At 41.7% G+C, this 25,890-nt stretch overlaps 1 long non-coding RNA gene and 1 pseudogene across 1 annotated transcript in view; one reads left to right on the forward strand and one right to left on the reverse strand.

The window, feature by feature from the left end:
• The window catches only part of LOC120875101, a 271,110-nt gene that overhangs the window by 16,656 nt on the left and 228,564 nt on the right, over positions 1 to 25,890 (forward strand). The window lies entirely within an intron of this gene.
• On the reverse strand, positions 15,489 to 18,357 carry LOC120875100 (annotated as a pseudogene).

Genomic DNA, 25,890 nt, shown 5'->3' on the forward strand with positions numbered 1-25,890 from the left:
ATTTGGACCTGAAAAAATGCAAAGGCAGGTATTGTTGGTTACTTTAAACATAAAAAGAATTTCTCTTGTGGAGCATCTGTTTGTTTATTCAACTCCTATGAATGCTCAAACTACCGCACAATTGCACTCATCTCACACGCTAGTAAAGTAATGCTCAAAATTCTCCAAGCCAAGCTTCAGCAATACAAACCATGAACTTACAGATGTTCAAGCTGGCTTTAGAAAAGGCAGAGGAACCAGAGATCAAATTGCCAACATTCGCTGGATCATGGAAAAAGGAAGAGAGTTCCAGAAAAACATCTATTTCTGCTTTATTGACTATGCCAAAGTTTTTGACTGTGTGGATCACAATAAACGGTGGAAAATTCTGAAAGAGATGGGAATACCAGACCACCTGACCTGCCTCTTGAGAAACCTATATGCAGGTCAGGAAGCAACAGTTAGAACTGGACATGGAACAACAGACTGGTTCCAAATAGGAAAAGGATTACATCAAGGTTGTATATTGTCACCTTGCTTCAGTTCAGTTCAGTCACTCAGTCGTGTCCGACTCTTTGCGACCCCGTGGATCACAGCATGCCAGGCCTCCCTGTTCACCATCTCCCGGAGTTCACTCAGACTCACATCCATCGAGTCCGTGATGCCATCCAGCCATCTCATCCTCGGTCATCCCCTTCTCCTCCTGCCCCCAGGCCCTCCCAGTATCAGAGTCTTTTGCAATGAATCAACTCTTCTCATGAGGTGGCCAAAGTACTGGAGTTTCAGCTTAACATCATTCCTTCTAAAGAAATCCCAGGGTTGATCTCCTTCAGAATGGACTGGTTGGATCTCCTTGCAGTCCAAGGGACTCTCAAGAGTCTTCTCCCACACCACAGTTCAAAAGCATCAATTCTTCGGCGCTCAGCCTTCTTCACAGTCCAACTCTCAAATCCATACATGACCACAGGAAAAACCAAAGCCTTGACTAGACGGACCTTAGTCGGCAAAGTAATGTCTCTGCTTTTGAATATACTATCTAGGTTGGTCATAACTTTTCTTTATTTAACTTATATGCAGAGTACATCATGAGAAACACTGGGCTGGAGGAAGCAGTAGGTGGAATCAAGACTGCCGGGAGAAATATCAATAACCTCAGATATGCAGATGACACCACCCTTATGGCAGAAAGTGAAGAGGAACTAAAGAGCCTCTTGATGAAAGTGAAAGAGGAGAGTGAAAAAGTTGGCTTAAAGCTCAACATTCAGAAAACGAAGATCATGGCATCTGGTGCCATCACTTCATGGCAAATAGATGGGGAAACAGTGGAAACAGTGTCAGACTTTTATTTTTTTGGGCTCCCAAATCACCACAGATAGTGACTGCAGCCATGAAGTTAAAAGACGCTTACTCCTTGGAAGGAAAGTTATGACCAACCTAGATAGCATATTGAAAAGCAGAGACATTACTTTGCCAACAAAGGTTCATCTAGTCAAGGCTATGGTTTTTCCAGTGGTCATGTATGGATGTGAGAGTTGGACTGTGAAGAAAGCTGAGCGTGGAAGAATTGATGCTTTTTGAACTGTGGTGTTGGAGAAGACTCTTGAGAGTCCCTTGGACTGAAAGGAGGTCCAACCAGTCCATCCTAAAGGAGATCAGTCCTGGGTGTTCTTTGGAAGGACTGATGCTGAAGCTGAAACTCCAGTACTTTGGCCACCTCATGTGAAGAGTTGAATCATTGGAAAAGACCCTGATGCTGGGAGGGATTGGGGGCAGGAGGAGAAGGGGACCACAAAGGATGAGATGGCTGGATGGCATCACCGACTCGATGGACATGAGTTTGAGTAGACTCTGGGAGTTGGTGATGGACAGGGAGGCCTGGTGTGCTGCGATTCATGGGGTCGCAAAGAGTCGGACACTACTGAACTGAACTGAACTGATGTATTGATTGCTTGCTAGTACCAGGCACTGGGCAGGACAGTGGAGACAGAGGAGTGAACTGTACCACCACAAGGCCCAACACAGTGTTAACTCTGACATAGGCTGATCATCAGCAGCTGATGGGATTATTTTTAATTAAGTTTTTAAAAGTGAGTTATATATGTATTAAAGTACACAAACCTTAAGCGTACAGCTCCAATTCGTTGAATCACAACTTCTGTGATGTTTTTCCATGTTTTAGCTATAAAACAGCAGGATAAGATTCTCCCCAGCTGGGATTCAGTAACCCCATCTACTTGAAAACATAAAATCAGCTATCCAGACTTAGCAAAGAGCTTCAGGAACAGATTCCTTGCCACCAGAATTATTCCTATTCTGCCCTGACTGTTGGTCATCCATCCTTGCCAAATGATTCTTAATAATTCTGCTGGATGTACTTGCCTCAGGGTAGGTTGTAATAGAACTTACCTCCTGGAGGGCGAATTCTTATCTTCTGTGCCAGAGGTAGCTTCCCTAATCACAGTGGTCATTACCAGAGCACGTGAGTTGTCTCACCAAATCCTCAGTCTTCCCAGGAGGATGCTTTAGGTAGCTGCCATGCAGCAATCCCAGTTGGCATGCCAGATGAAACGATTTTTTGCTATTTTGGGTCTTCCTAAGGCTACGGTTTTTCCTGTGGTCATGTATGGATTTGAGAGTTGGACTGTAAAGAAGGCTGAGCGCCGAAGAATTGATGCTTTTGAAGAAGCATTGGTGTTGGAGAAGACTGTTGAGAGTCCCTTGGACTGCAAGGAGATCCAACCAATCCATTCTGAAGGAGATCAGCCCTGGGATTTCTTTGGAAGGAATGATGTTAAGCTGAAACTCCAGTACTTTGGCCACCTCATGCGAAAAGACTCTGATACTGGAAGGGATTGGGGGCAGGAGGAGAAGGGGACGACAGAGGATGAGATGGCTGGATGGCATCACTGACTTGATGGACGTGAGTCTGAGTGAACTCCAGGAGTTGGTGATGGACAGTGAGGCCTTGCGTGCTGTGATTCATGGGGTCGCAAAGAGTTGGACACGACTGAGCGACTGAACTGAACTGAACTGAAGCTGTCAACAGAGAAAAAATTTAATAGCCTTCAAATCTCAGAAATCAATAAAGTGGTTAATATTTCTTTCCTTGTGTCTGTGATCCCAGTACGTTGACAGGATTTTCTTTTCCTTGGAAGCAGTTATCAAAGCAGGAGGTGAGATGGGCCTCGATGTGAGGTTGCCCTCGAGAAAAGTCAGTGCTGGTTTTCAGTGGCATATTAGTATCTGCTGATAGGAGGGAAAATGCTCCAGAAAAGAAGTTTACATTGTTTTAACTCTCAAAAAGTTGCTTGTAGGAATAATAAGACCTTTGTTTAACTCTAATCTTAGTCTGCCTTTAGAAGGAAGTTTAGAGGATAAAGAATCATTGTCAACTCAGTCTAAAGTATCAACTAAGATCCCACAAACCCCATGACCTGGTCAAAAAAATCCAAAAAGAAACAAATAAAGACCCCCCTGCCCCCCCCCCCCAACCAAAAAAAAAGCCCTTCAATGATGTGGATAAGGAAAGGAAAATTGATTTTTAAATACTAAAAAATACCAACCCTCTTATTAAAGTTATACACAAAACTCACTCCACAATTTCTATTATTTAAGATAATTAGATTTTGTTGAAAAATGAGTTTGTATCATGATTTCCCTACTTTTTCCCCCCCAAATATTTATTTATTATGTTGTGCCAGGTCTTAGTTGTGGCAAGTAGGATCTTAGTTCCAGACTGAGTAGAGATCAAACCCATGCCGCCTGCACTGGAAGCAGAGTCTTAACCGCTGGACCACCAGGGAAGTCCCATGATTTTCCTACTTTTGTTCATGCAGCTTATGCCTGGAGAATGGGCCTTTGGAAACTGATCTTTTTCAATATAGATTTTTCTCTCTGAATTAACCAGTAGAGTCCTGATTGGTTTCCCTCTAGTAGGTTTTCTGAAGCAGCTGGATTTCTCAGGTGGAGGTACCACGGACTGTGTCAGCCTGAAGCAGCTGGTTTCCCCAAGCACCCATTTCTTGGTTCTCTGTATTGCTTGCCTTCTTTTTTTTTTTTTTTTTTTTGTATTGCTTTCTTGATAGTGCTTATCACACTCTGAATTTTTTTTTTTGTCTGTCAGGCCCCTAAAATGAATGCCAGTGCATCTCTCAGTCGTGTCCAACTCTGTGACCCCATGGACTGTAGCCTGCCAGGCTCCCCTGTCCATGGAATTCTCCAGGTAAAAATACTGGAGTGGGTAGCCATTTCCTTCTCCAGAGGGTCTTCCCAACCCAGGGATCAAACCCTGGTCTTCTGCGTTGCAGGAAAATTCTTTACCATCTGAGCTATAGGGAAGTCCCTTAGAATGAATGAGCATGTGTTTAAAGCCCTTTGATAGTTTCAGTTGCCTTTAGTATTAAATCCTGTCTCCTCCTCACACAGCATATCTGAATCTGTGTCTGTTTCTCTAATCTCTCATCTAGTGCTTGTTCCAGCCCCTTGGAACTACATTACGATTGCCATTGAACTGTGTCCTTTCCCCTGGTTCTCTTTTACAGATCCTTCCTCATATCCAGAATATTTCTTTCCCCAGTTGATTCCTCTTCTCCCATGACCCACTGGCTTGAATAAGAACTTCTTACTGTGCCCCCTTTGAACTTCCTTTATCACCAGGTTATCTTGTTATGTTATCATTGCCAATTTATTTGTCCAGATTCCTCCACTAGATGTGAAGTTGGGGGCAGAGGTCTGTCCACTCTGATGTCTCTTTAGAGCCTGGCATACATATTTGTTGAACCGCTGAATGAATGAATTAATGAAAGAAATACCTTGAATACAATGAATGAATGAAAGAAATAGCTTAAAAGTGGTTTCACTTTTGTTAACTGGATGTAACATGATAAATTATATTTTCTTTATCACAATTATGTATCAGAAAGCAGGATAAGGAGAAGGCCAGAAATCTTGGACCAACTAGATCTGCAGTAACTTATGGATGATATGGGAGCCTGGGTTGGTGATCAGGACACTTGCATTTCTTTAAAAAAATTTTTAATTTTATTTTTTGGCTGCGTTGGGTCTTAGTTGCTTTGTGCAGGCTTTCTCTAGCAGGGACTACTCTTTATTGTGATGTGAGTGAGGTCTTCTCACGGAGATGACTTCTCTTGTTGCAGAGCACAGGCTCTAGACATGTAGTCTTCAGTAGTTGCAGCATGCAGGCTCAGTAGCTGTGGCACACGGGCTTAGTTGGCTCTGTGGTATGTGTATTCTTCCCAGACCAGGGATCAAACCCATGTGCCTTGGATATGGGGATAAGAATTGGCAGGCAGATTCTTATCCACTGCTCCACCAGGGAAGTCCAAGACACTTGCATTTTTGTCTTCATTCTGCCACATTTCAGGATTTCTAAAGTATTGAAGAGCAGATTCCAAAATACTCTGAGGGTTAGGAAAAACAATGCAAACAATTCCTTTTGGGTTTAAAGATTTTGTGATTCTTCACATCTTGATTTATTAATACCATCAATTAGACCTAATTAATCTGAGCTGAGATAAGATGTAGCAGGCTGATCCTTAATGGGAAGATTTATGGGCTTCTTATTCTAGTGCATCTGAGGAAGGGAAGGGAATGTTCATCCAGGAACCAGCTGCATGGTGAGGATGTCTTGGCTCCTGTTACCAGAACACTGTACAGCCAAGGCTCAGCAGGCCAGATTGGAACAATAGCCAAGAAAATATTTGAGGGGACCCAGGGGCCTTTCAATGAGAGTGTCATCAGGATGCGCTTCCCAGATGGGCTGTTATAAATGATTCATTTGGAAACTAATTGACAGGGTGAGTGGGAAGTTTAGTTGGCTAGAAGATTCTTATTCTTATTGAGGGAACTTTAAGGGTCTTAAATCGTTGGTTATTAAGAGTTTCAACCCCCCTCCCCCACAGGTCTTACATTCTTGAAGGCCACAAAGGGCATTAGAGACTCCCCCATCCTCACTGCCAATGCTTACTGTGCTTCAGAAACTCTATGGAGCTTTGAACTGGGAGGAATCATGAGTTCTCACATGGGATGGCCCTGGAGGCCCTCACACTTTTAGCATTGGGTCTACTTTGGGCTGTGTCTATTGTTGGGAGCCCCCAGTAGAGTAGAGACACCTTAGTTTTAAAGACTAGATTTGAATAATGTACAGCTTCCCCTTGTTGTCTATAATGAGAGAAGCTTGTTGAGAAAAACTGCCAGAAGAATCTTTCTGGACTGTTGCTCAGATTGACATAGGAGGGCTTCTTAGTAGTCCAGTTGCTCTAAGAAATTGAATAGACAGATCCAAGAACTTCTGGGTATCATCTAAAATTAAATCAGTGGAAAGATTAAGGTGGGAAGACTTCTTTAGTTTGGCCTGCTTACTTTCTGGTTGAGATATGGATTAATAGAGTCTTGATTAATATAAAAAATTAGAAGAGAGATTATGGATTTTAGTCCAAAGATTTTTTTTCCCCCTATACTGGGACTGAATTACCTCAGATTAAAAATTATATATATAATAGCCAAATTCCCGGAGGTCACCTGAACTGGGTTAATTGCTTATGGGGTTAATTTTAACTTCTAGAGCCTTTGAATTGCTAGAGGCAGTAGTTTTAAATGTGGGGGCCAGCAGCTTTCCTCAGAGAACTACCTTTTAGTCAAAGGTGACATTTTGGGCTAGATTAAGGGAATTTTGGTTGAGGGGGGAGGGAAAGAGAAATGTAAGGGGGCAGTTAATACCTTTTCACTGGGAGAGCCTCTGGAGTTGGGCTTGCTGGATCCCATACGAGATGGGATCAACGAGATGTGAGGTTGATCTACAAAAAACGGGAAAACTGCAGTTATCTAGGAAATGGCAACCCACTCCAGTACTCTTGCCTGGAAAATCCCATGGACGGAGGAGCCTGGTAGGCTACAGTCCATGGGGCCACAAAGAGTCGGACACGACTGAGCGACTTCACTCACTCACAGGTTATATGCAGGTCACTCCCCAGCCATTTTAAAACCCCAATATAAGTAAAGTTTTCCAGGCATCTGTTATAAGGACAAACTGTGGTCCTGGCAAACTGAAGCCTGTTCCCATATTGTAGAATTTGAAGGGAGACCTTGTTCTGTACTCATAGGAAGTTTTCTTGTTCAAGTGAGATCATCTACTGGATTCAAATCTGGGCTCCTAGGAGGTCAAAGCCCTTATTCTGGGCCTAATATTGTTGGCCAATGTAACAGTTGAGAAATGGAATACTTCTTGCCACATCAGTAAATCTTAGTAATTACAGCCACCACAGATGGTGAGCTGGTGAGCCCTGAGGGAACTCAGGAAGGAAAGAAAGAATACCTGCCGTCTAGCAGCCATCAGACTCCAGCCACTCCTTGAGGTGAGCCCTGAGGAAGCTCAGGATGTGAAATGAAAGTCGCTCAGCAGTGTCTGACTCTGTGGGCCCCAGGGACTATACAGTCTGTGGAATTCTCCAGGCCAGAACCTTGCAGTGGGTAACCTTTCTCTTCTTCAGGGGATCTTCCCAACCCAGGGATGGAATCCAAGTCTCCCGCATTGTAGGTGGATTCTTTACCAACTGAGCTATCAGGAAAGCCCTGAGGAAGCTCAGGATGTGCAAACACAGGATATTGGGCCCAGATAGCTGAGGTACATATCAAAGGAGTGATTTCAGTAAGCGTAATTCTTGCATCTTCCCATTCATAGAAAAGCAGTAAATTCCTTAACTTGGGATTCCTGGTTTTCTTTAATTAATAATTGTTTGATGTTCAGACTACCTGTCCTTTGTTGCAAAACTTCTGTGTAACCTGACTCCTCCCCTCACCTCCTTGGAGAAGTTCTCTCAGGGTTACTTGAGATGCTGTCTCCCGGGCATGAAGTCCTAAAAAATTCCTACCGAATAAAATATAACTCACAGTTTTTAGGTTGTAAATATTTTTTAAGTCCACACAATGACCTAGAATTCTTGGGTCCTTCAACTCACACACTATCGTCCACTGCTCATGTGTCAACAGTTATTAAATTTCAGGATTCTCAAAGTTGGGATGCTCTGAGGAGTGGTTGGGGCCCAGGAATCTGTAACTTAAAGCAAATCTTTCAGTAGCCTTTAAAGTAAGAGTCTGAGTGGACAGGAAGGAAACCCCACTTTAAGGCTCCATAGCCTCATAGCTTCTTTCTGAGCTTTCAGGTCTGAGATACAAGAGGAGCCTTTTGAAGCAAATCTCTTTTGATACTTTTATCTGTGTGAAATCTCCATTTAAAACCCTTTTAGTCATGGATGTGAAGCAAAGCTGGAAAGGGTGAAGCTTTTCAGAACCTGAAAAACAAGTTGTGTTAAAGCGAGTGAAGCCCTGCCCTCTCCCTAACTCGACCCTCAATCTGTGAGTACTCAGTTTCTTTTTCCTGCCACCTCCCGTTTCCAGCCATTTGGCTTGGCAGTATCATTTGTTGTGGTGGTGCAGTTGGGTCAAGTGAGACTAAGAAGGGGCAGTTTCTGAAGCTCTGTGTTTGCACATCTGAGATTTTGGGTGCCTTTGGCTGAGGACCGAGTTTACCCTGGGGGACAAACTGTGTGGAGCCACCTGTTGCTCTCTGCTGCCCCTTGGTGGAATATTCTCACAAGTCTCTCCAGGCCATCTGTTTGAGGAGAGGATTAGTTGTGTGGTAGTTTGTTACACCCCAATTGCACTCATTTCACACGTTAGCAGGAGAAGGCGATGGCATCCCACTCCAGTACTCTTGCCTGGAAAATCCCATGGGTGGAGGAGCCTGGTAGGCTGCAGTCCATGGGATCGCGAAGAGTCAGGACACGACTGAGTGACTTCACTTTCACTTTTCACGTTCATGCATTGGAGAAGGAAATGGCAACCCACTCCAGTGTTCTTGCCTGGAGAATCCCAGGGACGGGGGAGCCTGGTGGGCTGCCGTCTATGAGGTCATACAGAGTTGGACACAACTGAAGTGACTTAGCAGCAGCAGCAGCACGCGTTAGCAAAGTAATTCCCAGAATTCTCCAAGCCAGGCTTCAACAGTACGTGAACCTAGAACTTCCAAATGTTCAAGCTGGATTTAGAAAAGGCAGAGGAACCAGAAATCAAATTGCCAACATCAGTTGGATCCTAGAACAAGCAAGATAATTCCAGAAAAACATCTGCTTCATTGACTACGCTAAAGCCTTTGACTATGTGGATCACAACTGTGGAAAATTCTTCAAGAGATGGGAATACCAGAATACCTTCCCTGCCTCTTGAGAAACCTGTATGCAGGTCAAGAATTAACAGTTAGAACCAGACATGGAACAACAAACTGGTTCCAAATTGGGAAAGGAGTACATCAAGGCTGTATATTGTCACTGGAGAAATAAGCAGATGACAACACCCTTATGGCAGAAAGTGAAGAGGAACTAAAGAGCCTCTTGATGAAGGTGAAAGAGAAGAATGAAAAAGCTGGCTTAAAATCCAACATTCAAAAAATGAAGATCATGGCATCTGGTCCCATCACTTCATGGCAAAGTGAAGCCACGGATTGATACTTTTGAACTGTGGTATTGGAGAAGACTCTTGAGAGTCCCTTGGACTGCAAGGAGATCCAACTAGTCCATCCTAAAGGAAATCAGTCCTGAATATTCATTGGAAGGACTGATGCTGAAGCTGAAACTCCAATACTTTGGCCACCTAATATGAAAACCTGACTCACTAGAAAAGACCCTGATGCTGGGAAAGATTGAAGGCAGGAGGAGAAGGGGATGACGGAGGATGAGATGGTTGGGTGGCATCACTGACTTGATGGACACGAGTTTGAGTAAGCTCCGGGAGTTGGTGATGGACAGGGGAGCCTGGTGGAGAAGGCAATGGCACTCCACTCCAGCACTCTTGCCTGGAAAATCCCATGGACAGAGGAGCCTGATAGGCTGCAGTCCATGGGGTCGATACTAGTCGGACCTGACTGAGTGACTTCACTTTCACTTTTCACTTTCTCGCATTGGAGAAGGAAATGGCAACCCACTCCAGTGTTCTTGCCTGGAGAATCCCAGGAACGGGGGAGCCTGGTGGGCTACCGTCTATGGGGTCGGTGCAGAGTTGGACACGACTGAAGTGACTTAGCAGGGAAGCCTGGCGTGCTGCAGTCCATGGGATTGCAAAGAGTCGGACATGACTGAGCAACCGAACTGATTGATTTTCATTCAGATAATGATAATCTAGCCATTTGAGATACATGACTTTATAACATGGTAATTTTTATGTTAGTCAAATGTGAAATTTTCATTTATTTTTAAGGTTCAGTAATATTTCATTGTATACCACATCGTTCAAGCGCAGATTTTCTATGGGAAACAGTAGACACAGTCTCAGGCCCAGTGGGGTCACAGAAAGTGGTGTAGAAAAATAGTCTGTCCTGGTCACTGAGATGCCAGGAGTTGCAGTGCAGCTACTTTTGGCAAATCACAGGTGTCTACACAAAAGCAAAACCTGCTCTGCTTCCAGTGTGTCTATACTTTTCACCTACCACAGTAAAAACAAAAATATAAACAACAAACTTTGCACCCTGAGATAAATCAGAGTCATCCTGACTGGTCTGATTTCCCAACTAATAAAATGTTGAATATTTCCAACAATCCTAGACTCTCCCCAAATAGTTTTATCTCCAATTTTTGCTGTGTTGTTGGCTGGAGATTGTCAGGAGCATTGTGAATATAGCTGTCTTGTGAGCAAGTTGTTGCTTTCTTATCTTGAAGGGATAATGTAAACTTCGTAACCTTGGTAATAGTGTGAATTTTTTGCTTTCAGTCCTTCTTATGTTTTTTATTTGATGAACCAGTCTTTCTAAAGTCTGATTCCCTTGCTCTCTTTGAAGGTGCATTTTTCTTTCCTTTTCTAAATTCTTCTTTCTCTGGGTATTCCTTTGACACCTGTCATGTCTGGATCAGCTAAAATGCAAAAGCTCAAAGATGTTCTGTGTTATTAGGTTACAATAAAAAATATTGATTTTGAAGTACTTTTAGACTTAAGAGAGGTGGCAAAAATAGTATGATGAGTTCGTGTATATTCTATATTCAGCTTCCCCTAATGATAACATTTTACATAAACTACAATTCATTATCAAACCAGGAAACTGATATTGGTATTAACTCAATTACAAACTTTATTTAGATTTTACCAGTTTTTATATGCACTCTTTTGTTTTTCAGGTATATAATTCTACAAAATATTATCATATGTGTAGATTTGTATAAACACTGACATATTTAGGAGACAAAATTATTTCATTGCCATAAAAGAAACTCTGTGACTTCACCCCTTTATAATTAGTCATATTCTCCTTAAAACTAAATGCCTGACAAATAATGATTTGTTCTTTGTAACTTTGTCATTTCAAGAGTGTTATATAAATGGAATCATACATATAAACTTTTTTAATAAGATTTTTTTCTTTCAGAATTTATTTTTGACCGCACTGGGTCTTCACTGCTGCTCACAGGCTTTCTCTGGTTGCGACAGATGGGGCTGCTCTTCCTTTCCGTGCATGGGCTTCTCACTGCGGTGGCTTCTCTTGCTGTGGGGCACAGACTCTAGATGTGCGGGCTTCAGTAGGTGCAGCACTCAGGCTTTGTAGGTGAAGCTCATGGCTCTAGGGCACACGGGCACAGTGGCTGTACCACACGGGCTTACTCTGCAGCATCTGGAGTCTTCCCGGGCCAGAGACTGAACCTGTGTCCCCTGCACTGGCAGCTGGGTTACTATCCATTGTGCCACCAGGGAAGTCCCATATAAGCTTTTGAGATTTTTTTTCACTTAGAATAATGCATTTGTGATCCTCAAGTTGTTATACGTATCAATATGTCTTTTTCTTACTGAAAGGTATTTCATTGTTTTATATACTGTACTGCAGCTTACTTATCCATTTGTCTGTTGAAACATGTTTCCAGTTTTTGGCTATTACATAGAGCTGCTATGGACATTTGTGTAGATTTTTGTGTATAAAAATAAGTTTTATTTCTCTCGATTTGGGCGAGAGTCTTATAAACTGTACTTGCAATTGTATAAATTGTAAAACTTTATAAATTGTATAAAATTACTGATGTTAAGAAGTACTTCTTGAATTGTCCTGGGTGAATGTGAAAAGAGGTAACTTAATATATTAAGTGATACACTTAAGCCAAGTGAAGTCAAATGACATGGCATTTGGTGCTATTAATTGTTGACAGTATTTCAAACAGAGTCAAGTTCTAAGAGAACTGAATTCTCACAAAACACATGTAGACAAACCTGCCAAACTCAAGAGCATTTGTCTGAAAGCCTCAGTATATTTCTGTGTTGTGAAGAGTGACTTTGTTCCAGCAGAAAAACATCATCCATTTCGTTATATTAAAACAATTGTTCATTTGGATTTTTATTGGTTTCATAGTTTGTTTTTATTTCATTTATAATTAAAAAACATTTTTATGGCTCTGGACCAGCATATAATCAGCTCAGCTAAAACCAGTATAGCATATATACTTTAGTAGTGGTGTTGGTACTGAATAAAGTCAAAGTGAGGAGGAAAGGGGACAGGGCACAACCTTTAAAAGAATAATGTAGCCATTGAGGATATGACAAAAACTGGTTAGAAGAATTAAGTCCAAGGTAGTGGATGATTTGACTTCCTGTACACCTTGAGCCTCATTATACACTCATTGTAATACGAGTTCAGTTCAGTTGCTTAGTCATGTCTGACTTTGCGACCCCATGGACTGCAGCACGCCAGGCTTCCCTGTCCATCACCAACTCCTGGAGCTTACTTAAACTCATGTCCATTGAGTCAGTGATGCCATCCAACCATCTCTGCCTCTGTCATCCCCTTCTCCTGCCCAGCATCAGGGTCTTTTTTAGTGAGTCAGTTCTTTGCATCAGGTGGCCAAAGTATTGGAGCTTCAGCATCAGTCCTTCCAATGAATATTCAGGACTGATTTCCTTTAGGATAGACTAGTTGGATCTCCTTGCAGTCTAAGGGACTCTCAAGAGTCTTCTCCAACACCACAGTTCAAAAGCATCAATTCTTCAGCGCTCAGCTTTCTTTATAGTCCAACTCTCACATTCATACATGACTACTGGAAAAACCATAGCTTTGTGATACAAAAGCATATACTAAGTACATACCCACAGGTACCTGACACTTCTAGGGCAGACCGTAAAAGTCCAAAATGTGGGTGGTGTCCCAGTTCCTAGAAATCCCCACACCTTTCCCCAAGCAGTTGAAGTAATCCTACTCATTTGTTGTTTAGTCACTAAGTTTGTATCTGACTCTTTGTGACCCCATGGACTGTAGCTTGCCAGGCTCCTCTCTCCATGGGATTTTCCAGGCAAGACAACTGGAGTGGGTTGCCATTTCCTTCTTTGAGGGATCTTCCCAACCCAGCGATTGAAACCCTGTCTCCTGCATTGACAATTTGTATGGTTGTGAGAGTTAGACCGTAAAGAAGGCAGTGCTGAAGAATTGATGCTTTTGAATTGTGGTGCTGGAGAAGACTCTTGAGAATCTCTTGGACTGTAAAGAGATCAAACCAGCCAATCCTAAGGGAAATCAACTCTGAATATTAATTGGAGGGATTGATGCTGAAGCTGAAGTTCCAACACTTTGGCTATCTGATGCGAAGAACTGACTCATTTGAAAAGACCCTGATGCTGGGAAAGACCCTGGAAAGACTCATTGGTAAAGATCCTGATGCTGGGAAAGGCAAAAGGAGAAGGGGGCAGAGGATGAGATGGGTAGATAGCATCACTGAATTTGAGCAAACTCCGGAAGATAGCGAAGGATAGGGGAGCCTGGCGTGCTACAGTCCACAGGGTCACAAAGAATCAGACATGACTTAGCGACTGAACAACAACAACTGCATTGGCAGGTGGATTCTTACCACTGAGCCACCAGGGAAACCCTCCCAGTCATTAGCTTATGAAATTACCCAGCCCATAAAATCTAACTGTCCCATATTTCCAGGCAGCTCTCACCTTCTGAGATGGGCTGCATTCTGCCTATGGAACATATGGCTTGCTCTTGAATCCTTTCTTGCCTGAACCCAGGGACCCTCACTCTTTGGCCTGTCCCAGGAACTCATCCAAGACCTGGGATGTGACCATCCTCTCCCATTTTCCTGCAACCTCTTTACAAAGGATATTGATAAATATACTTCCTACCTATCACTTTGCCTCTTGCTGAATTCCTTCTGCGCTGAGGCATAAAGAACCTGAGCTTCAGTATGTTTGGAAGCAAGTTGTGTGGTTTCTGTTGGAAGAGTGTAGTTTTGAGTTTCATCCAAGGTGTGTGGTTTTAAAAGGAATACATAAAGACATCTATATTAAAAAATATGGATGGGTATTTATGCCATGTTTTATATTTGTATATATTAATACAGTTTGGCATATAGGATCAGAGATTTAAAAAAAAAGGTGGCTTAAGCACATGTAGAAAGTCCACTCTCTCATAAACATCTGAGCTAGTCAGTTGTCCAGCACTGACATTGTCATCTGGAGACCCATTTTCCCACGAGTTTGCTCCCCTTGCCTTCTCCTAGATTGATGCGTCTCAAAATTTAATGTAAATATGAGTCACTTGGGGATATATATATATATATAATTTTTTTTTTCACTGCGCTGCTTGGCTTGAAGTTTCTTAGTTCCCCAACCAGAGATTGAACCTGGGCCCTTGGCAGTGAAAGCAGAGAGTCCTAATCATTGAACCACCAGGGAATTCCCTGGAGATCTACTTTAAGTTGTAGAATAAACCTCAGTAGGTCTGGTTTGGGCTGACTGTGCACTTCCACAAACCCCCAGGTGATGCTGACGTTGCTGGTCACACAGAGCACATGTGAGCAGTTAGGTCCGGGAATATTGCCTTCATTCACATAGCTGAAGCTGGTTTGTCACCATTTCTTTGGATTTCCAGCCTGTGGGAAGGAGTAGAGAGGAAGTAAAGGGACAAGTAGCTTCCTTATGAGAACATGACCCAGAAGGTATAGATGTTCTTTTCATGTACTTCTCACTGGCCAGAATATGGTCATTTGATCCCTCAGTTGCAAGGGAGGCTGGGAAATGTAGGCTCGAGGTAAAATTTGAAGAATTCTATTAATTAAGAGGAAGATGGTGAGAACAAATATAAGGGAATTATAAACAGTGTCTGCCATGAAATTTAAAGAGAATTTAAGTCAAGACAGGATCTGTGAGAATATTTTTCCTTTTATGCTACTTATATGTGAGAAACACTAGTCTAAAGTATAATCTAAAGTGTATACTTCCTTAGCACTCATGCAAGACTTTTTCATAATCTGTCCCTTTTCAGTGATCACATCCTTTGTGCCAGTTCTTTTGAATGATTTGCCTTTGCCTAAAGAAACACATTCTCATACCCCTGTGTCTTTGCACATGGTATTTCCTTTGTCCTTCTACATCATCCATCTGTATCCTAATTTAGGCTCATTGCCAAAGCTGTATTGCTGAACAAGAGAAGCTCAGGCAGGGGTTTTGAGAATTTTTTCTTTTCTTAAGAATCTTTTATTACTTTTATGTACAGAAAGCTCAGTGGTGCATACTCAGCCCAGTTTAGTGGCCAGCTCTTTGGCCTTCGCCTTTTCCAGCTTGGTGATGAGAGCCACTGACTTTGGCCCCAAGACATTGCCTCCCCACTGATGGTGGATCTCATCATATCTGTTGTTGTAATTGGTCCTGATGGCTTCCACCAGCTTAGCCAGGGCACTCTTGTCTTCCAAGTTGACATGTGTGAAGGCCACGGTGTTGCAGGTCTTCCTGTGGATCAGGCGCCCCAGCCGGGCCTTCCCCTTGTTGATGCAGTAGGGAACCCCCATCTTTCAGCACAGGAAGACCATGTCATGAGCAATTACCACCAGCTGAGCATTCTTGTTCTCCACCAAGGTGGTGACAGTGTTGACCCCTGCTCGAAGGACAGGTGGCCTCTTGGTGGGCAGTTTGCCAGCAGTTTTCTTCTCCTCTTGGGCCAGCAACCTCTGCTTTGTCTCTTGCTTCATCTCTGGACTGTGCTTGTGGGCCAGCTTAAGTAGTTGAGTAGCTGTTTGTTGGTCCAAGGCCTGGGTGAAATGGTTAACTGCAGGAGGCACTTTCAGCTGCTTATAGAGAATAGCCCTTTGCTGCTGCAGCTGGATGTAGTGGGGCCATTTGACGAAGCAGGTGAGGTCCCTTTTGGGTTGGATAACCTGTCCAATGCCAAAATTCTTGGGCCTTTCCTCAAAAAGGGGGTTGACCACCTTCTTGGCCTCCTGCTTCTTCACCACAGCGGGAGCCAGGGCCACCTTCTTCCCCTTGGCCTTCTTTCCCTTCAGCATCTTGAAGGGCTGGCAGAGAGAGAGAGAATTTTTTTTTTTTTTTTAACAGAGACACCCTCTTCAAGAGAGAATGGATAGATAAGCAGAGATCATTATTTGTTTGAAACCTCTCAAACCTTCTGTTCTACTAATGAGAGCTATGAGCTCACCTTCACACTTGAAAGAAGGCATGGCTCCAGGTTCTAGACCCTGTCTATCCTCCAACCCTGCTGCAACATGAGGGGAAGGCCCACAGAGTTAAAGTGAGTTTTTGCTATACAGAGATTCTATGACAAACCTAGGAGGGAAATGGCTTGGATTCTATTGGACGATGTTATTGACTCATTGGGAAGCCTTCAGATACTCAATGTAATTAACTCCCTTACAGAATACTAGTTTATTTTTTTAAACTTAGGCTGGAATATGTATCAGGCTAAGATTTTCTTTCATTTGAGAATATTTTACAGTTGCCTACTGGTCATCAAAATTGAGTGTGTGCATGTATGTATTCTAGAAGAAATATAAAATTCCTTTAGTTTTTTTTTGTTTTGTTTATATTTCTAGTTAGAATAGAATTCTCAAGAAAATTTTCCTAGATTCAACTATACTTCATGATATTTCTTTGAGGAAACAATAAATCAACAAAAACTTCCCATAAAATTTAAAGAACTCACTGCATTAAAAAATATTTTTATTTGGCTGTACTGGGTCTTAGTTGCAGCCTGTGGGATCTTTAGTTGCTAGTTGAAGTATGTGGGGTCTTAGTTCCCTCACCAGGATAGAACCTGTGTCCCCGTCAGTGGAAGCACAGAGTCCTAACCACTGGATTGCGAGGGAAGTCTCTTATTTCTATTTTTATGTATTTTATCCTTGTTCTATCAGGAGCTCATCATTGTTCTTTTCTTTTTTTTTTAAATGATAATATACTTGCTGTTTTATATACTTTTTTCCAATGGCCTCATTGATTCATTTACCATGTAGACCTACTGGTTTAATTTAAAATGTAATATCATACATGAATGAAAACGTAATATCTTAAAATACTCTGGGCTTCCATGGTGGTTCAGATGGTAAAGAATCTGCCTGCAATGTGGGAGACCCAGGTTCTATCCCTGGGTTGGGAAGATCCCCTGGAGAAGGGAATAGCAACCCATTCCAGTATTCTTGCCTGGAAAAATCCCATGGACAGAAGAGCCCCGTGGGCTACAGTCCATGGGGTTGTAAAGAGTTGGACATGACTGAAGCAACTTAGCATGACATATTAAGTGTATACCCCCTGGCATGCAGGAGCTACTGACTTAAAGGCAGACAAAAATAATGGCAACAAAAAAGTGATGTTCAAACTGGGCTACAGGAAATGCTTTTGCTACCCGGTCCTTATTCTAGTCCAGTGTTTGTCCTCTTCATTCCATGTCTTCAGATTACCCCTTTAGCGTCTTTCAGCAGAGTTGTACATCACACTGTGGACTCCCTGGTGGTAGTACTGGACCAGCAGTGTCTCCCTGGTCTTCCATGTGGAGAATGATGGATAGGAAATGGAGCTGAGGTGTTTTCCTATATGTTCTCTCTGGGGTAGTGCAAAAGAGAGAAAGTGGGTTTGAAACCTAAGGTAAGATTTTGGCCTCTCTTGGCCTCAGTTTTTCATCTGTAAAATGGGGATGATAATACTTGTCTTATAAAATGATGTCATGATTACATGAAAAAAAAAAAAAAAAAGGAAGGGTGCAAACGCTTACAGCAGTGCCAGACATGAAGTAGTTGCAGTTGGTTTCTTGCTCTTCTTTGTAAGCCTCTCTAGCACACTCAGAACAGTGTTTCTCCCTGGAAAAAGGCTATGTTAGTTGTTAAGCTGCTCCAGTGACCCAGTCGATAGACTAGGAATTATGGTCCCCGGAGTCAATATCGACCTATTGTTATTAAATTGCCTTGGCCCTGCCAGTTTCTGGAGTTGTCATTTTGCACTGTAATTGATTTACAGTTTTCTTCCTACCCTTCTCTTGCCGATGTAGGCACTAGATGGCGCCATTTTACCAAGTATCAATGGCTTTCACAAATGGCATAACTTGTTCTTCCACTTGTCCAGTGCTTAAAAAAAAAAAAAAAAGACAGTTCTTAACAGTCTGTTTCAGCATAGCCACATATTCCAGGACATCAAAGAAATCTCTTTACAATTCTGTATTTCCTTCATTTATAATAGGGAATGTGTGATGCTTAGAAATCACCCAGAAGTTCACATATTTGATTTGGTTTAGGGGACAGAGAAAATTTGGAGTAGATTAAAAGGGAAACGATAAATTTGATTGGAATGGGAAAATGAAATGTTTGAGGAGGGGTCTCATAAACATGGATTACTTTGTTTAAAGAATGGATAATTAGTCTCATGGTAGACTCTAACAGTGAAGTGCTTCTGGGGAAAAGGCTAAGCAACTTACTCTCCAAGAATAGAACAAGGAGAAATGGGCTTCATGACCACAGGAGAGAGAAGTTAATCACAAGAAAGGATTTTTGGAACCAAGAATACGTCACATCAGAATGAAGAAAATTGTCTCAGCTTTCTTTATTAATGTGAAAAATAAATTGGTCATGGTCTCAACATGATTATTTTGAGGATTATTTGCAGTCCTACTAGAAGATAGAGGAATGTTTTATCCTTTATTGTGATGATTCTTTGAAACCGGACATGTGTAGGCTAGGGTGATGCTCACTGCAGTCTATTGGCACAGGCTAGGACTGGATATGACTTAACAGGAGATCAGTGATTTCAAAAGTGTCCCATTTTTATATGTATGTTACACACACACACACACACACACTAGCATTTTTTTCTTGGTTTCTAAAATACGTAAGAGCTGGATGAGAGGGAAGGCAATGATCATAGGAAAAAAGAATCAGATGTCTTCCTTGACACTCATTAAAATTTTTTTTTTATTTTTTATAAACTTTTAATCTTATATTGGGGTATAGCTGATTAACAATGTTGTGATAGTTTCAGGTGGACAGCAAAGGGACTCAGCCATACATATACATGTATCCATTCTCTCCCAAAATTCCCCTCACATCCTCGCTGCCATGTAACATTGAGCAGAGTTCTCTGTGCTATACAGTATTGACACTTATTTTTTTGAAATTCTCATTTGTTACTTATCATATGATTGTTCAGACTGTGTGTTTTTTGTTTGTTTGTTAGTTCTTATTTACACTTGTAATAGCTGATTGATCAATATGAGTACTTGTTCATGATTGCACACCAAGTCCACATAAGGAGACCAATTTTTATTTTATTAACTTTCTGCAGAGATTTGTCAAACAGTCCATCTAGAGAGTCACCCTGGGTGGATCTCCTTTTTTCCTCTCCTGCCCCACAAAATTGGTAGTCTTCCCTCCTAGTTTCCAGTTTAACCCTGGAGAAATAGCACTTGACTTTTCAGGTCCTTCAGATTCCTTAGGGCAAATAAAATATACGATAATAAAACTCTCCATTGCTTATAGTGACTAGCCCTCATTGCTTAGCTTGGTTATATTATGCTAGCAATACTTTATTTTTTAGCAGGAAGATTATTTAGCAGGAAGGGTTGAGGTGGAGATATACAGAAGGTGTTAGTGATGGAAGATTAGGATGAGGTAAAAAAAAAAAATCCAGTCAGCAATTTTTTCCCTTGCTGATTACAGATGTAATACATGTTCATTGTAGAAAATTTGGAAAAAACACAGGCTAATGTAAAAGCAAGAGAATTCCAGAAAAATATCTATTTCTGCTTTATTGACTATACCAAAGCCTTTGACTGTGTGGATCACAATAAATGGTGGAAAATTCTGAAAGAGATGGGGATACCAGACCACCTGACCTGCCTCTTGAGAAACCTGTATGCAGGTCAAGAAGCAACAGTTACAACTGGACATGGAACAACAGACTGGTTCCAAATAGGAAAAGGAGTACATCAAGGCTGTATATTGTCACCCTGCTTATTTAACTTCTATGCAGAGTACATCATGAGAAACGCTGGGCTGGAGGGAGCATAAGCTGGAATCAAGATTGCCGAGAGAAATATCAATAACCTCACATATGCAGATGACACCACCCTTATGGCAGAAAGTGAGGAGGCACTAAAAAGCCTCTTGATAAAAGTGAAAGTGGAGAGTGAAAAAGTTGGCTTAAAGCTCAGCATTCAGAAAATGAAGATCATGGCATCTTGTCCCATCACTTCATGGGAAATAGATGGGGAAACAGTGGAAACAGTGTCAAACTTTATTTTTGGGCCTCCAAAATCACCGCAGATGGTGACTGCAGCCATGAAATTAAAAGATACTTACTCCTTGGAAGAAAAGTTATGACCAACCTAGATAGTATATTCAAAAGCAGAGACATTGCTTTGCCAACAAAGGTCTGTCTAGTCAAGGCTATGGTTTTTCTAGTGGTCATGTATGGATGTGAGAGTTGGGCTATAAAGAAAGCTGGGTGCCAAAGAATTGATGCTTTTGAATTGTGGTGTTGGAGAAGACTCTTGAGAGTCCTTTGGACTACAAGGAGATCCAACTAGTCCAGCCTAAAGGAAATCAGTCCTGACTATTCATTGGAAGGACTGATGCTAAAGTTGAAACTCCAATACTTTGGGCATCTAACGTGAAGAACTGACTCATTTGAAAAGACCCTGATGCTGGGAAAGACTGAAGGCAGGAGGAGAAGGGAAAGACAGAAGATGAGATGGCTGGATGGCATCACTGAGTCAATGGACTTGAGTTTGAGTAAACTCTGGGAGTTAGTGATGAACAGGGCGGCCTGGTGTGCTGCAGTCCATGGGGTCCTAAAGAGTTGGACATGACTGAGCAACTGAACTGAACTGAAACTTCAAGGTTCTTTTGGCACAGACAACTTGTCTTATGAACCAAGTATCTCATGGGCTTTTTGGATTGGATAAAATGTCTGCTAACCATTTGGAGACATTTAAATAATACAGACCTCTGGGACATGCTTGAGGAATGACCAAGCGTATGTCTCTATTGACTGTCCTTTTTCCTTCTCCCTGTGGCTAGGTTCTACTTCCACTTTTAAGTGAAGGCCCCCATTTTTCTTGCTCCTTCACATTTATTTGTGACATCAGTTAACTGTGACTTCTGGTTATGTACATATTTCGTCTGAGGTTATTCAACTCAGACCTCAAATGTTTGGCAACCTTAGCTTTTTTCTTTTCCTGAGATGTTGCTAATAAGAGTCATGAAGATTCAAAAAACTGAGTCTTTCTGATACTTTTTTAAAAAGAGAACCTTTAGGTTTCTCTTTTTCCTTTTCTTTCCTAAGCTAAATAGTATCTGTCCTTTTAATGGTTTATGTCATGGTGTCAGACCTTTATTCTATCAGGTTCTGGTTTTCCTGCCATCCCCTGGGGTGGTGGCACTCAGAATGGCATACAGTGCTTTAGATATTCTTTTTTTTTAGAAATTAAAAAAATTTAACAAAATTTTTTATTTTGTAATGGGGTATAACCAATCAACAATACTGTGGTAGTTTCAGGTGAACAGCAAAGGGGACTCAGGCATGTATCCCTTCTCTCCCAAGCTCTCTTCCCTTCCAGACTTCTGCTCCAGATATTCTGATCCACACAGACTAGAGTGGGACCATTATCCTTCCTCCCCCAGACTAAACTGGACTCTAGGTTTCACAACGCAGATGCATTCATAGCACAACAGCTCCATCATTCTGCAGCTTCTTTTAAAGCTATTGCTGCTAAAGTCATTAAGACTTTCCCATTCTAGCTCTTTCTTATCTCTCAACAATTGTATGTGCAGTTGGTTCCTAGAGAGTTACTAGGGAACTGGGCTCACTACTTTAGCCAGTTTATTATCCCATCTAGTTTTTTGGTGATGGGCAATTTAGTATAATATTGCCACAGTTGTGATTCCATCTTTTGCTTTCATTTTTTTGCTTAAAAAAAATGAGCACAAAATGCTTTCTTAAAAAAACTTGCTAGATTTGGTTATATCCCTTTACTTTCCCCCATAAAACTAAAAAGCAAACTGTTTTGTTTGTATGTTTTGTCATCAGTCACAAAGAATAAGAACTTTCAAAGTGAACTTTGGTTTTGTTCTTTAGCTGACAGGGATTTGTTCTGGTCACTAGCTTTTTAAAATTTTGGATAGGTAGACACAGAAAAGAAACTTGGTACTGAAGTTGGTAAAAATGTGATAATGTATTCTTCAAAAGAAATTAAGATATAATGCATATACCATAAAAGTCATCCTTCAAAGTATATAATTCAGGGTTTTTTTAGTATAGGGTTGGCCAAAAGGGGAAAACCCAAACAAACTTTTTGGGTAACCCAATATATTCACAAGGTTGTGAAAACTATCGCCACTAATTCTGGAACATTTCCATTACCTCCAAAGAAATTTTGTACCAGTTAATAATCACTATAAAAGCCTCTTTGTCCCCAACCCCACTGGATTCGGACTTCCTGTATTATCTATACAGATCCCTGGGACACACCTGTGTGGAACTTTGAGCCTTGCACTCTGAGAGCTCATGGCACAGGTTTTCACTGGCAGTCTAAATTGTGCAGAGGAGAATCTTGCATTTACAGTGTCCCAACTCTTCATCTATTCAACTATACTGGATTCTTAGGAAGAGAGGAACTCATTTTTGACAGAAAATGAGAATTTTGTTCAACATCATCTCTTCCACCTGGGCTTCAGCTTTTTCAATATTTATGCTTCTCTTTACAGCCAGATGCCCATTCTCTTTAAAGAAAAGAATCAAAATAGAAGTTGAGCAGTTCTACTTTCTCTATAATCTGCTAGCATTGCACCATAATCTCTACCTAACAGATTTACATCTTCCATGTTCCTGCCTGAAACAAAATCACAAAAAAATCTTATTATTCTTTGCTGTCTTTTGCATCACTTGTGCATTCTGGGGGCTTCCCTAGTGGCTCAGCTTGTAAAGAATCCACCTACAATGTGGGAGACCTGGGTTCGATCCCTGGGTTGGGAAGATCCCCTAGAGAAGGGAACAGCTACCCACTCCAGTATTCTGGAGTGTGATTCCATGGACTGTATAGTCCTTGGGGTCACAAAGAATCAGACACGACTGAGTGGCTTTGACTTTCACTTCCTGTGCGTGCTGGGCTTCAGCCTTCCTGACACAATTCCTATTTGATCTGTGCCAAATTTTGCATGTAATTTTGACCATGGGTCCCTTGATCCCGTCCATGGTATGTATATTCTAAATTTGAATCTGAACTTTCTAGGACACTATATATGTGGCCACATTGATCCTTGCTCTCCTTTTTTCTTTCCAGGAATAACTTCTGGAAGTTAGGTCTGATTTTTACTGTTGAAAGTCCCATCCTTCTTGCAAAATCTCCCCTTGTAGGACCACAGACTGTGGACCCACAGCTATGCTTTCTTCCTGCCATAGGGCAAGAGGGCTTGCCTCTGACTATACCAGCTCTCCCTTCCATAATGGTCATCACTCCAGGATGACAAAATCCCTTGCTCCTCAAGGTTCCTGTTACTTCATCCTCAGCAAAATTCTCCCATGTTGGTCCAGAAGAGTAGTAGTAGTTTCATTATATCCTCCACCTCTGAGAGATCATACTGTCAGGTTGGATTTGTCAGATGTATCTTCATAAATGGACTTGGACATTACCTTTCTAAGATATTTGTAGTATGTGATCATTTGTTCTTTTATGAAGATTCAGGAAGTGTGGTGGTGAATGGTGGTGAAATCGCGTCTGACTCTCTGCGACCCTGTGGACTGTAGCCTACCAGGCTCCTCCGTCCATGGGATTCTCCAGGCAAGAATACTGGAGTGGGTTGCCATTTCCTTCTCCAGGGGATCTTCCTGACCCAGGGATCGAACCCAGGTCTCTCACATTTCAGGTGGATTCTTTACTGACTGAGCCACCAAAGTTTTTGATGGAGAGACTTAAGTGTGAGGAAAAAAAAAAAGAACTTTTGCAGTATTCAAACAATTTTTAAAGGAACTATAAGGACTTGGGATTTAGTGGGTTTGAAAATAAAACTTTCTCATTTCCTTCCTCTCCACTGGCAAAGACCTTTGAAGTAAGATCATATAAATAATATGGCTGTAAGACCCTTTGTTAATCTTCTAGAAAGACTTAAAAATATGCCTAGAACTAGAAAAAAGGCTTCTAATTATTCAGCCCAAGGCAGAATAATTATGAATCATTCTGATTCAGCCCAAGGCAGAGAATTAAAGAGATTAAATATATTTAAAGAGATTAAAGAGATCTGTTGATGTGGCTTTTATATAATGAAGTACATTCCAGTGAAATTCATAGAAATCCCACAAAGTTTTTAAGAGAATTGAATTGATGGACACTCCATCAACTTTGACTGAAAGGGACAAAGACGCATGTACACCCGTGGTGGATTCATGTCAATGTATGGCAAAACCAATACAGAATTGTAAAGTAAAATAAAAAATAAATAAATTAAAAAAAATTCAAAATAAAAAGAGCTCTTAAATTTCAGTGGGCAAGAAGCTATTAAAAAGGCTACTAAACTACAATGACAGGCTAGTTCTTATGAAAAAGGCAACTTGGTTCAGAGCATGGTATCAAGCAATGTGGAACACAAGTCCTAGGGAACATGACTGGACCCTAATCCGGGCACTATTGATGTTTGCATGCTAAGTTGCTTCAGTTGTGTCTGACTCTTTGAGACCCTATGGAGCGTAGCCTGCCAGACTCCTCTGTCCATGGGTTTCTCCAAGAAAGAATACTGGAGTGGGTTGCTATGCTCTCCTCTAGGGGATCTTCCCAGCCCAGGGATAGAACCTGTCTCTCTTATCTCCCCTGTGTTGGCAGGTGGATTCTTTACTATTAATGACACTTTGAAAGTCCATATTTAACATAATCGTATATTATTTAGAATTATGGCCTTTATTGGATGTCTAGTCAAGGCTATGGTTTTTCTAGTGGTCATGTATGGATGTGAGAGTTGGACTGTGAAGAAAGCTGAGCGCTGAAGAATTGATGCTTTTGAACTGTGGTGTTGGAGAAGACTCTTGAGAGTCCCTTGGACTGCAAGGAGATCCAACCACTCCATTCTGAAGGAGATCAGCCCTGGGATTTCTTTGGAGGGAATGATGCTGAAGCTGAAACTCCAGTACTTTGTCCACCTCATGCAAAGAGTTGACTCATTGGAAAAGACTGATGCTGGGAGGGATTAGGGGCAGGAGGAGAAAGGGACGACAGAGGATGAGATGGCTGGATGGCGTCATTCACTTGATGGACATGAGTCTGAGTGAACTCCGGGAGTTGGTGATGGACAGGGAGGGTTGCTGCGATTCATGGGGTTGCAAAGAGTCAGACACGACTGAGCGACTGAACTGAGCAGGCAACATAGGAGATGTGAGTTTGATCCCTGGGTCACGAGGATTCTCTGGTAACTCATTCCAGTATTTTTGCCTGGAGAATTCAATGGACAGAGGAACCTGGTGGGCTACAGTCCATAGGGTTGCAGAGTCAGACACGACTAAAGTGACTTATCACGAATGCACATGGCTTTTACAGATTTCTGTTTGAGATAGCTTGATAGAGGCAAGATGCTTTTAGTCTTTAAAGCATATCCCAAAGGCTTCCCTGGTGGT

This window comes from Oryx dammah, unplaced genomic scaffold (genome assembly GCF_014754425.2).
Source record: "Oryx dammah isolate SB20612 unplaced genomic scaffold, SCBI_Odam_1.1 HiC_scaffold_16, whole genome shotgun sequence".
In the NCBI taxonomy this organism is placed as follows: domain Eukaryota; kingdom Metazoa; phylum Chordata; class Mammalia; order Artiodactyla; family Bovidae; genus Oryx; species Oryx dammah.